Here is a 7,758-nt window from a genome sequence, read left to right as displayed (position 1 = left end):
CCCTATGGAAAAATGAATGGGAAAAACGCGTTTTGGGACCCCCCTTTTTTCTCAGGCCCCCCTTGACGAAACCCCCCCCAAATTTTTAGGGGCTGCTCAGAAACAAAATGTGCCATTTTCCTGAAAATTTCAGCCGATTCCGTCCACAAACGCCAAAGTTATTAGGCATAGAATTTTCAGAAATCCCATAGGGAAAAAATCCTAACTATATATACCTACTGGCGAGACGCCAGTAGGTAATATATATATATATATATATATATATATATATATATATTCACTGAAAAAAACATAGGTTTCACACCAGTTATAGTTAGGAATTAGCATTTAGAAAACCTATTAAATTCACTGAAAAAGCATAGGTTTCACACCAGTTATAGTTAGCTGGAAATTTTACTGACATAAAACCGTTGAAATTCACACGTTATAGTTAGTTGGACATACTATAACTTGCGCGCCTGCAATGCACTGCTGATGACGTCACATATTACATCACTTATGACATGGTCAGTGACTTCACTCATGACATCACTGATGACACCATCCAGTGAATGTGTGTCTTTCTGAAAAATAAATATGTTTTATATATGTATATGTAAAGGTCGATGGAAGAATAAATGTTTAAATAAGTGTCTAAATGAATGTTTTTTTAAAAAAAAAATTAATTGGTTAACTGGCTTCTTAAGTGTATCTTAGTGAATACATATTTTAGCGAGTAATGTTTAAATATTTAAAAATATGTATTAGTGTTTCACATTGTGTATAAGTGGCTGCATGGGTTGGTGAGTACCTACATGTGTGCGTATATGGGTTATTAGATTTTTTTTTAGTATCAGTATGAGTGCCTGTATGGTTTGGTGGGGGTATTACTTAGCACATAGATGCATCAATGACTGACTCACTGTTTGTATGTGTTTTGAAGACAGCATATGTGTAGGATTGTAAGGGTGGATGAGTGTGTATATGTGTGTGTTAGTGAGTGAATGACTGTCTCACTAGTGTCTTTATCAGTAACGACATATGTTTTAATCTAGTATATGTGAGTATTGATGTATATAAGTGAGTATATGTGAGAGTGAGAGATTGTAAGAAGTCCTGTTTAAATAAGTATGTGTTTCTATAATTGTTTATTTAAGAGAGTAAGTATGTGTAAGTTTCCTTAGAAGTAAGGTGGTAGTGTGTGTATAGTTGTATATGCAAATAAATGGATGTTCAATAGTTTATTTGCATGTGTGAGTATGTATGTGAGTAACTTTTGAATGACTGTCGGTGTGTAACAGGATGTATAGGTGTATCACTACATATGATGAGTGAGTATATGTATGAGTGACTATATAGAACTGTTGGTGAATGAGTGGAAGTGTACATAGATGGTGGTATTACTGAATTGGTTGTTGTAACTGGTATGAGTATGTCCATTTTTTTGAAAATATTAGTTTCTAATTTTTAATATGTGTTTCAAGGGTTACATTACACTGAAAAGAGGTCTGTCACTCTGTCACAAGGATGATGTCATCAGTGATGTCATGAGTGATGTCATTGACCATGTCATGAGTGATGTAATATGTGACGTCATCAGCAGTGCATTGCAGGCGCGCAAGTTATAGTGAGTCCAACTAACTATAACGTGTGAATTTCAATGGTTTTATGTCAGTAAAATTTCCAGCTAACTATAACTGGTGTGAAACCTATGTTTTTTTCTGTGAATTTATTAGGTTTTTTAAATGCTAATTCCTAGCTATAACTGGTGTGAAACCTATGGTTTTTTCAGTGAATTTCATAGGTTTATTAAATGCTAATTCCTAACTATAACTGGTGTGAAACCTATGGTTTTTTCAGTGAATTTCATAGGTTTTTTAAATGCTAATTCCTAACTATATAAAGGGCCTCAAACCTATGTTTTTTCAGTGAATTTCAAAGGTTTTTTAATAGCAAATTTCTATAGCTATGAAATGCAATATTTTTTAAAATGAATCCTATTTTGTATATTAATGTAATACTATTTTTTTATGTATATTGTTCATGTTTTTAAAAACCCCCCAAAAAAATTGCCCTGGGGTGCTCCCGGTGCGCGTACCAGTGAGCGCACCGGTAAGCGCAGTCTTTCGGCGCGCCCCGGTGTGCGTACCGATGCGCGTCCCGTTAGCGCACCCAAAAAAAGAATGAAGGAGTGAGCATGAGGAAAGGGGACAGAGAGAGTGATGTTAAGAGAAAGGGAGCTAGAGGGAGGAACACAGAGGGACTGTGTTATAGACAGTAAGACAGAGAAAAGGTGTAAGAGGGTGTAACTGAGAAAAGGAAAATTAATGAGGGAGCGAAAGAAGAGAAGAGAGAGGAAGAAGACTAAAGCTGAGGTACTGGGAGAATGTGAGTGGGTGTTGAAAGTAAAGGGAAGGAGAGTAAAGGATGGGGAATGAGGGGTAGTGTCGGAACCGGAGTAAAGGAACAGTGGTGAGAGAGAGTAAGAAAAGAGCAGTGAGTGTAAGTAAAGAGGGGTGAAAGAGGGTGGATAAAAGTGAATAAGGGTAAGACATGGGGAGTGACAGGGAGAAAAGACAGAGAAAGTAAAGGAAGGAGTGACAGAAAGGGACCGAGGGAAGCAGAAAAGAAAGGTAAATAAGGGAGTGTGGGTGAGTCATAGGGAGTGAGCATGACCAAAGAGTAGTGACAGAGTGAGAGTACAGAGACAGTGAGGGTAAGAGAGACGGAGTGAGGGAACGGGAGTGAGGAACTGTGAGGACAGGGACTGAGAGAAGAAGTGAGAGGAGTAGAGTACGTGAGTAAGGGAAAGGGAATGAGTGAGGGAGTGAACGAAGCGAACACAGGGTAAGGGAAGTAAAGCAGGGGGACTGAAAGAAGTTGAATGTGGTAGGAAATTAAGGAAAAGAGAAGTAAACATGCAGGATAAGAATAAGTGAGGGAAGCAGAGTAAGGAAACAGGGGTGAGGTAGGGTGAGAGAAAAGTAGTGAGGTTAAAGCAAAGGGCGATGACAAACTACAATTTTTAGTCACACTTAACATATAATTAATGTAAACTTAATTACATGTTTTACTACACTTTATATCTGTGAAAGAGAGAAGAAAAAATAAGTTATAATTAGTAAAATATATATTTTAAAATAGAAGAGACAGGTCAAGAGGTTAAAAATCATAAAAGTGTACTAAGAAATTAAGTAAGAGTGAAGGACACAGAAAGGGAATTAAAGTAATGTAGAAGGACAAAAAGAGGGAAAAATAAATAGAAGGAGAGCAAATTACTAAGAGTAAGGCAGATACATTCAGTGACAGAGAGGAAGAGAAGAAGAGAGAAATGAACTGAAGGTAAATAAGATACTAAAAGAATGTGAGTTAGCAAAACAACCAGGAAAGAGGAGTAAATAAAAGGGGAATGAGTGAGAGAGAAAGGAGTCTGATTGAGGATGCATTTACAAGAATAAGGAATGGAAGATGACTGAGAGTGAGTGAAGGGGAGTCACAGAGTGAAGGGATGAAGGGAGTGAGGATAATATAGAAGGATTGAGGGAATAGGAGTGAACTATAGAATAAATTGTACAACGTGTTAGATAGTTTATTTTTGCTGTTCTCAGAATATATTGAATTTCACTTAAAACAGTGAGTTCAAACTATTCATCATATGACAGCGGGAAAAAAACACAATTTAAAAGATTGTGTTTAAAAAAAAAACATATAAACTTACAAATCACATATGTACACTAATCTTTGATTCACTTACTTTTCCTTGAGGCCAAATAGTACACTGGGAAGGTCCTTTTCGTTGGAAAATACTCTGCTGTTCTCTAAAACGTCCATTTCATCGACTTTCTATAAGAAAAGCTCCAAGAACATCTGAAATATGTCTCAATGTTTTCATTTCCTCCTTGTGTTAAGTCATGACTCTTTGCTCATTCCTTCACCTTTCCTTAAGGCCAAATAGTGTCAGATGTATCAGTATGTTTTCAAATTACTCAAAACAAACTCTGAAATTACCGTTTTCCCGACGTTCTGAAAGAAAAGCTTATACAACAATTCCACAATGTTTAAATATTCATATTTCCATCTCTGGATCACTCACGTTCAACATTTCCTATAATACTGATAGCACTTGCTATGAGATCCACTTACAGTACCTATATGAGAACTTGAATTTTTATATTATCTTGATCACTTTTACTCACAATATAATTTTAAACAGTAGACTAACTTTTATTAACTGCTCCCGTCTTCATAAGCCAATTACCTTTACTTAAATTTTGGTTCTAAAAACACTAGGTAAGAATTTTTTAAGTCAAAAGGCAAACGTTGTTTGAAAGTCAAATGAGTATCATTACAGTAAGTCCAGCCTTTTTGACATTTTAAATAAGCTGTATAATGCCCTGATGTTGTCGAAGGACCGTCGTGATAAATAATAGCTACAGTTGCAAAGGTTCTTCTTGAAATTGATAACTGAGAAGCCACGAAATGTTTAATAGAAGTTGTCAATTTAGTTCCATCAGGACTGCATCGTTGGAACATTAAAATGACATACTGACCATAAGTTTGTATAAATAATGTGGACAGCATTGGACACTTACATTGGGTACACACCATATTATGATCAGCTGCTTTAACTAGATTATTAAAAGACACTGATTTGCAGCCTGGTAAAGTCAAATATATAAATCTTTCAGTGTCTATTCTAGAACTACTTGATAAACTACAATTGTCGCAGTCATGCTGCCATTGATAAGAAAGGCTAAAAAGATTTTCTACATCTACTCCTTCATCTTCCAATACACCAAACATATACATTAAAAATTCCTGACAATCCTGCTGAATAGTCTGTGAATTTTTTTTTGATTGGAACATATGTCTAAAAGATTTTGAATTTCTGAAACACTTTCTATTCCTATATCACTGCTACATTTCTCAAACACAGAATTCAATAAACCGCAGAATCTTTGATCCCGATTTTCAACAATCTGTTCTTGTAAAGTTTGAAGAAAAAAAACAACATTAACTACTACATTAGCATAGAAGTTGACACCAGAACTGCTTTCAAACTGAAAACCAACAGCATCTTCAACAGAATCCTTTTTCTTTCTGCTTACAATTATAGTTTCATCTACTTTTTGTCTTTTTGCTACTACCTCACTGCAATTATTCTCATTTCTTCTTTTTCAGCCTACCATACGTTTTTCAAACAGAGGATATTGAGGCAAATGTGGAGCATACTCTCTTCTTAACCTATTGTATTCTTTAACACAATCTAGATCTGCACAAATATTTGTCTCATCAAACTTAAACAAGTACAATCCTGATAAAGTTCTGACTAACTGCCACATATGCCATACCCTCTTTAAACACAGAACTTCCAATGTTCACCAAAGCACTATCTACACTTATACCTTGAGATTTATGAATTGTCACCGCATATGCCAAACAAACAGGAAACTGTTTTCGGCGAACATATACGTCTTTTACAAGCAAAAATCTAGCAGAACAACGACTGATTTGTTGTACTTGCTCAATGCCATCAAATTAAATTTTTAAAAATTCAATTCCATCTTTATTTCTATAATTCACAAAATCAACAACATGACCCATTGCTCCATTTACCAGACCTCTTTCAACATTTAAATTCCTTCTCAAAATGATACGACAATTTAAACACACATTCAGAGTCTTTTCAAAACCAGCAGTTTTAGATATACTCTTCTCTAATGAATCCAATTTTGATTTCAAATTTTCTGACAAAATAATTGTTGCTCCCATATGCTCTATTTTATCTATGCCTTCCAGTTTCACAATCTCTTCATTTTCTAATTTTAACATTTTGTTGTTGAAAATGGAACATTCTTGCAGAGTTGGCATCAAATATATCCCAGATTTGTTCTCAGTAATTTTCTTAAAAATATTCTCTGAAAGAATGTTTTCATTTGGATACAAATTTGAAATTAATCGTGCATGTAAAGCTTCTTTCCCAGGCTCACTTAGTTTTCCGATTCTTACATCTTGTAGAATGTTTTTATAATCTTCATCCTTTGCCTGTTGCATATTTTGAAGCAGTTCTGCATATTTGAAATATAACCATATATTAACATGTCCAATGCTTCCTAGAGACTTCCTGGTATCTTCATGCGTAAGCATTTTAAACACTGGTTGTCCTTTCACTGGAGTCAACTGCAGTAGATCTCCAAAAACAATAATGTAATCAGGTAAATTTTATTGCACAGTTAATTAAAACTCGCAATTTAAAATGCATAAAAATTGGTTATCAAACTTTTTAAATTATTTGCGTAGTACATATTGTCGATGAGTCAGTTAATGTGCTTCGTTTGGATCGTGGGCTCAGAGTTGCTCAGGGCAGTGACTGGCTATTGCACATTTACATCTTTTTGTGCTTCAATAATTCTTTTTGCCACTGCATCAAGGTATTTTGTAATTCTGCAGTTTAATTGGGTCTCTTGTGAGTTGAAGCACAGTTTGACTGCCTGTCGGCAGGATCTAATCCCCTTCTGGTTCCATATTGCACGTAATAGTGTTCTCCTTAAGTCCATTAAACTGGGACAAATACATATTGTGTGGACTAGATCTTCAGGGCCTGTTTTGCAGAGTCGGCAAGTTTGGTCGTCCTGAGTCCTCTTCCATGGAGCCAGATGAGGGAGAATTGGAAGAATGCCTAACCGCAGCTTTAGGAATTTTTCTTTAATCTTCTGTTTAAATCCTTGATCTAAATACTCTTGAGGTTTTAAAGTTTTGTAGTCGTTTAAGACTATCCATCCGTGTGCCCTTTTTGCCAGTTTCTTTGTCTTCCAGCAATGATGTTATTTTAGTTACTTTTGTTACCAGCTTTTTAAAGTGTTTGTGGTCTACTGGTCTGTTCCAGAGGCCAATCAGCTCCAGAGTTTGTAGAGATTCCGTCAGGTACTCTCTAGCGTTTGATCGTTTGCGTCGTTGCAGTTCAGTCCAGAGGTGGGAATTTAGGGTGCCCGGCTCTGCGTTTCTGATCTTGTGCCAGCATTTTATGAAGCTGCCCCTTCTTTCCGCTGTTTGCTTTTGTACCCCAAACTCCAGACGGATTTGTGCTGCTGGGTCATAACTAGGAAGCTGAAAGATTGGCCTATAGGTTCTGGCGATTACTTTGTCTATTGTCAGTGCGTCTTTTCCAAAGGTTGGTTCACTCCCATATGTGAGAGTCGGTTGGAGACGAGCTCTCAGTACCTGCAGAAAAGGGTTGAGCGTGTGGTCAGGCAGAAGCTTCTTCAAGGGTCTCATCGCAAGGAAGGTCATGGTTCCTTTTGGGTGTAGCGATTCTAATTGAGGTCTAAACGACCCTCTGCTATCCAATAAGACACCCAGGTACTTGTAGCACGTCACTTGGCCCAGTTTGTGTCCATCCAGGAGCCAATTGTTCTTCCTGGCCTTCTTGTAGTTCACAGCCATGATTCTTGTTTTTTTCAAATTGATGGTTAGGCTGTTTCGATTCGAGAATGAACTAGTAGTGTTCAAGAGATGTTGGAGGCCTGTTGGAGTGCGGCTTATTAGGACAAGATCACCGGCATAGAGGAGGTTGGTCAGCGTAATGTTCCCTAGCCGCGGGGCGTGCGAATTGGTGCCATCCAGTTCCCCTGGTAGATCTGCCAGGTAGAGGTTGAACAGGGTCGGGGCTAGGACGCACCCTTCTTTCAGGCCTTTGGAGGTGTTAATTCGCCTTGAAAGGTGCGTCCCGTCTCCCAGCTTGATCTTAAGCCACGTGTTGGTGTGAAGTAAGATGAGTTG

Source organism: Lissotriton vulgaris, chromosome 3_1 (genome assembly GCF_964263255.1).
Source record: "Lissotriton vulgaris chromosome 3_1, aLisVul1.2, whole genome shotgun sequence".
In the NCBI taxonomy this organism is placed as follows: domain Eukaryota; kingdom Metazoa; phylum Chordata; class Amphibia; order Caudata; family Salamandridae; genus Lissotriton; species Lissotriton vulgaris.
Note: the sequence above shows the minus strand (reverse complement) of the source record.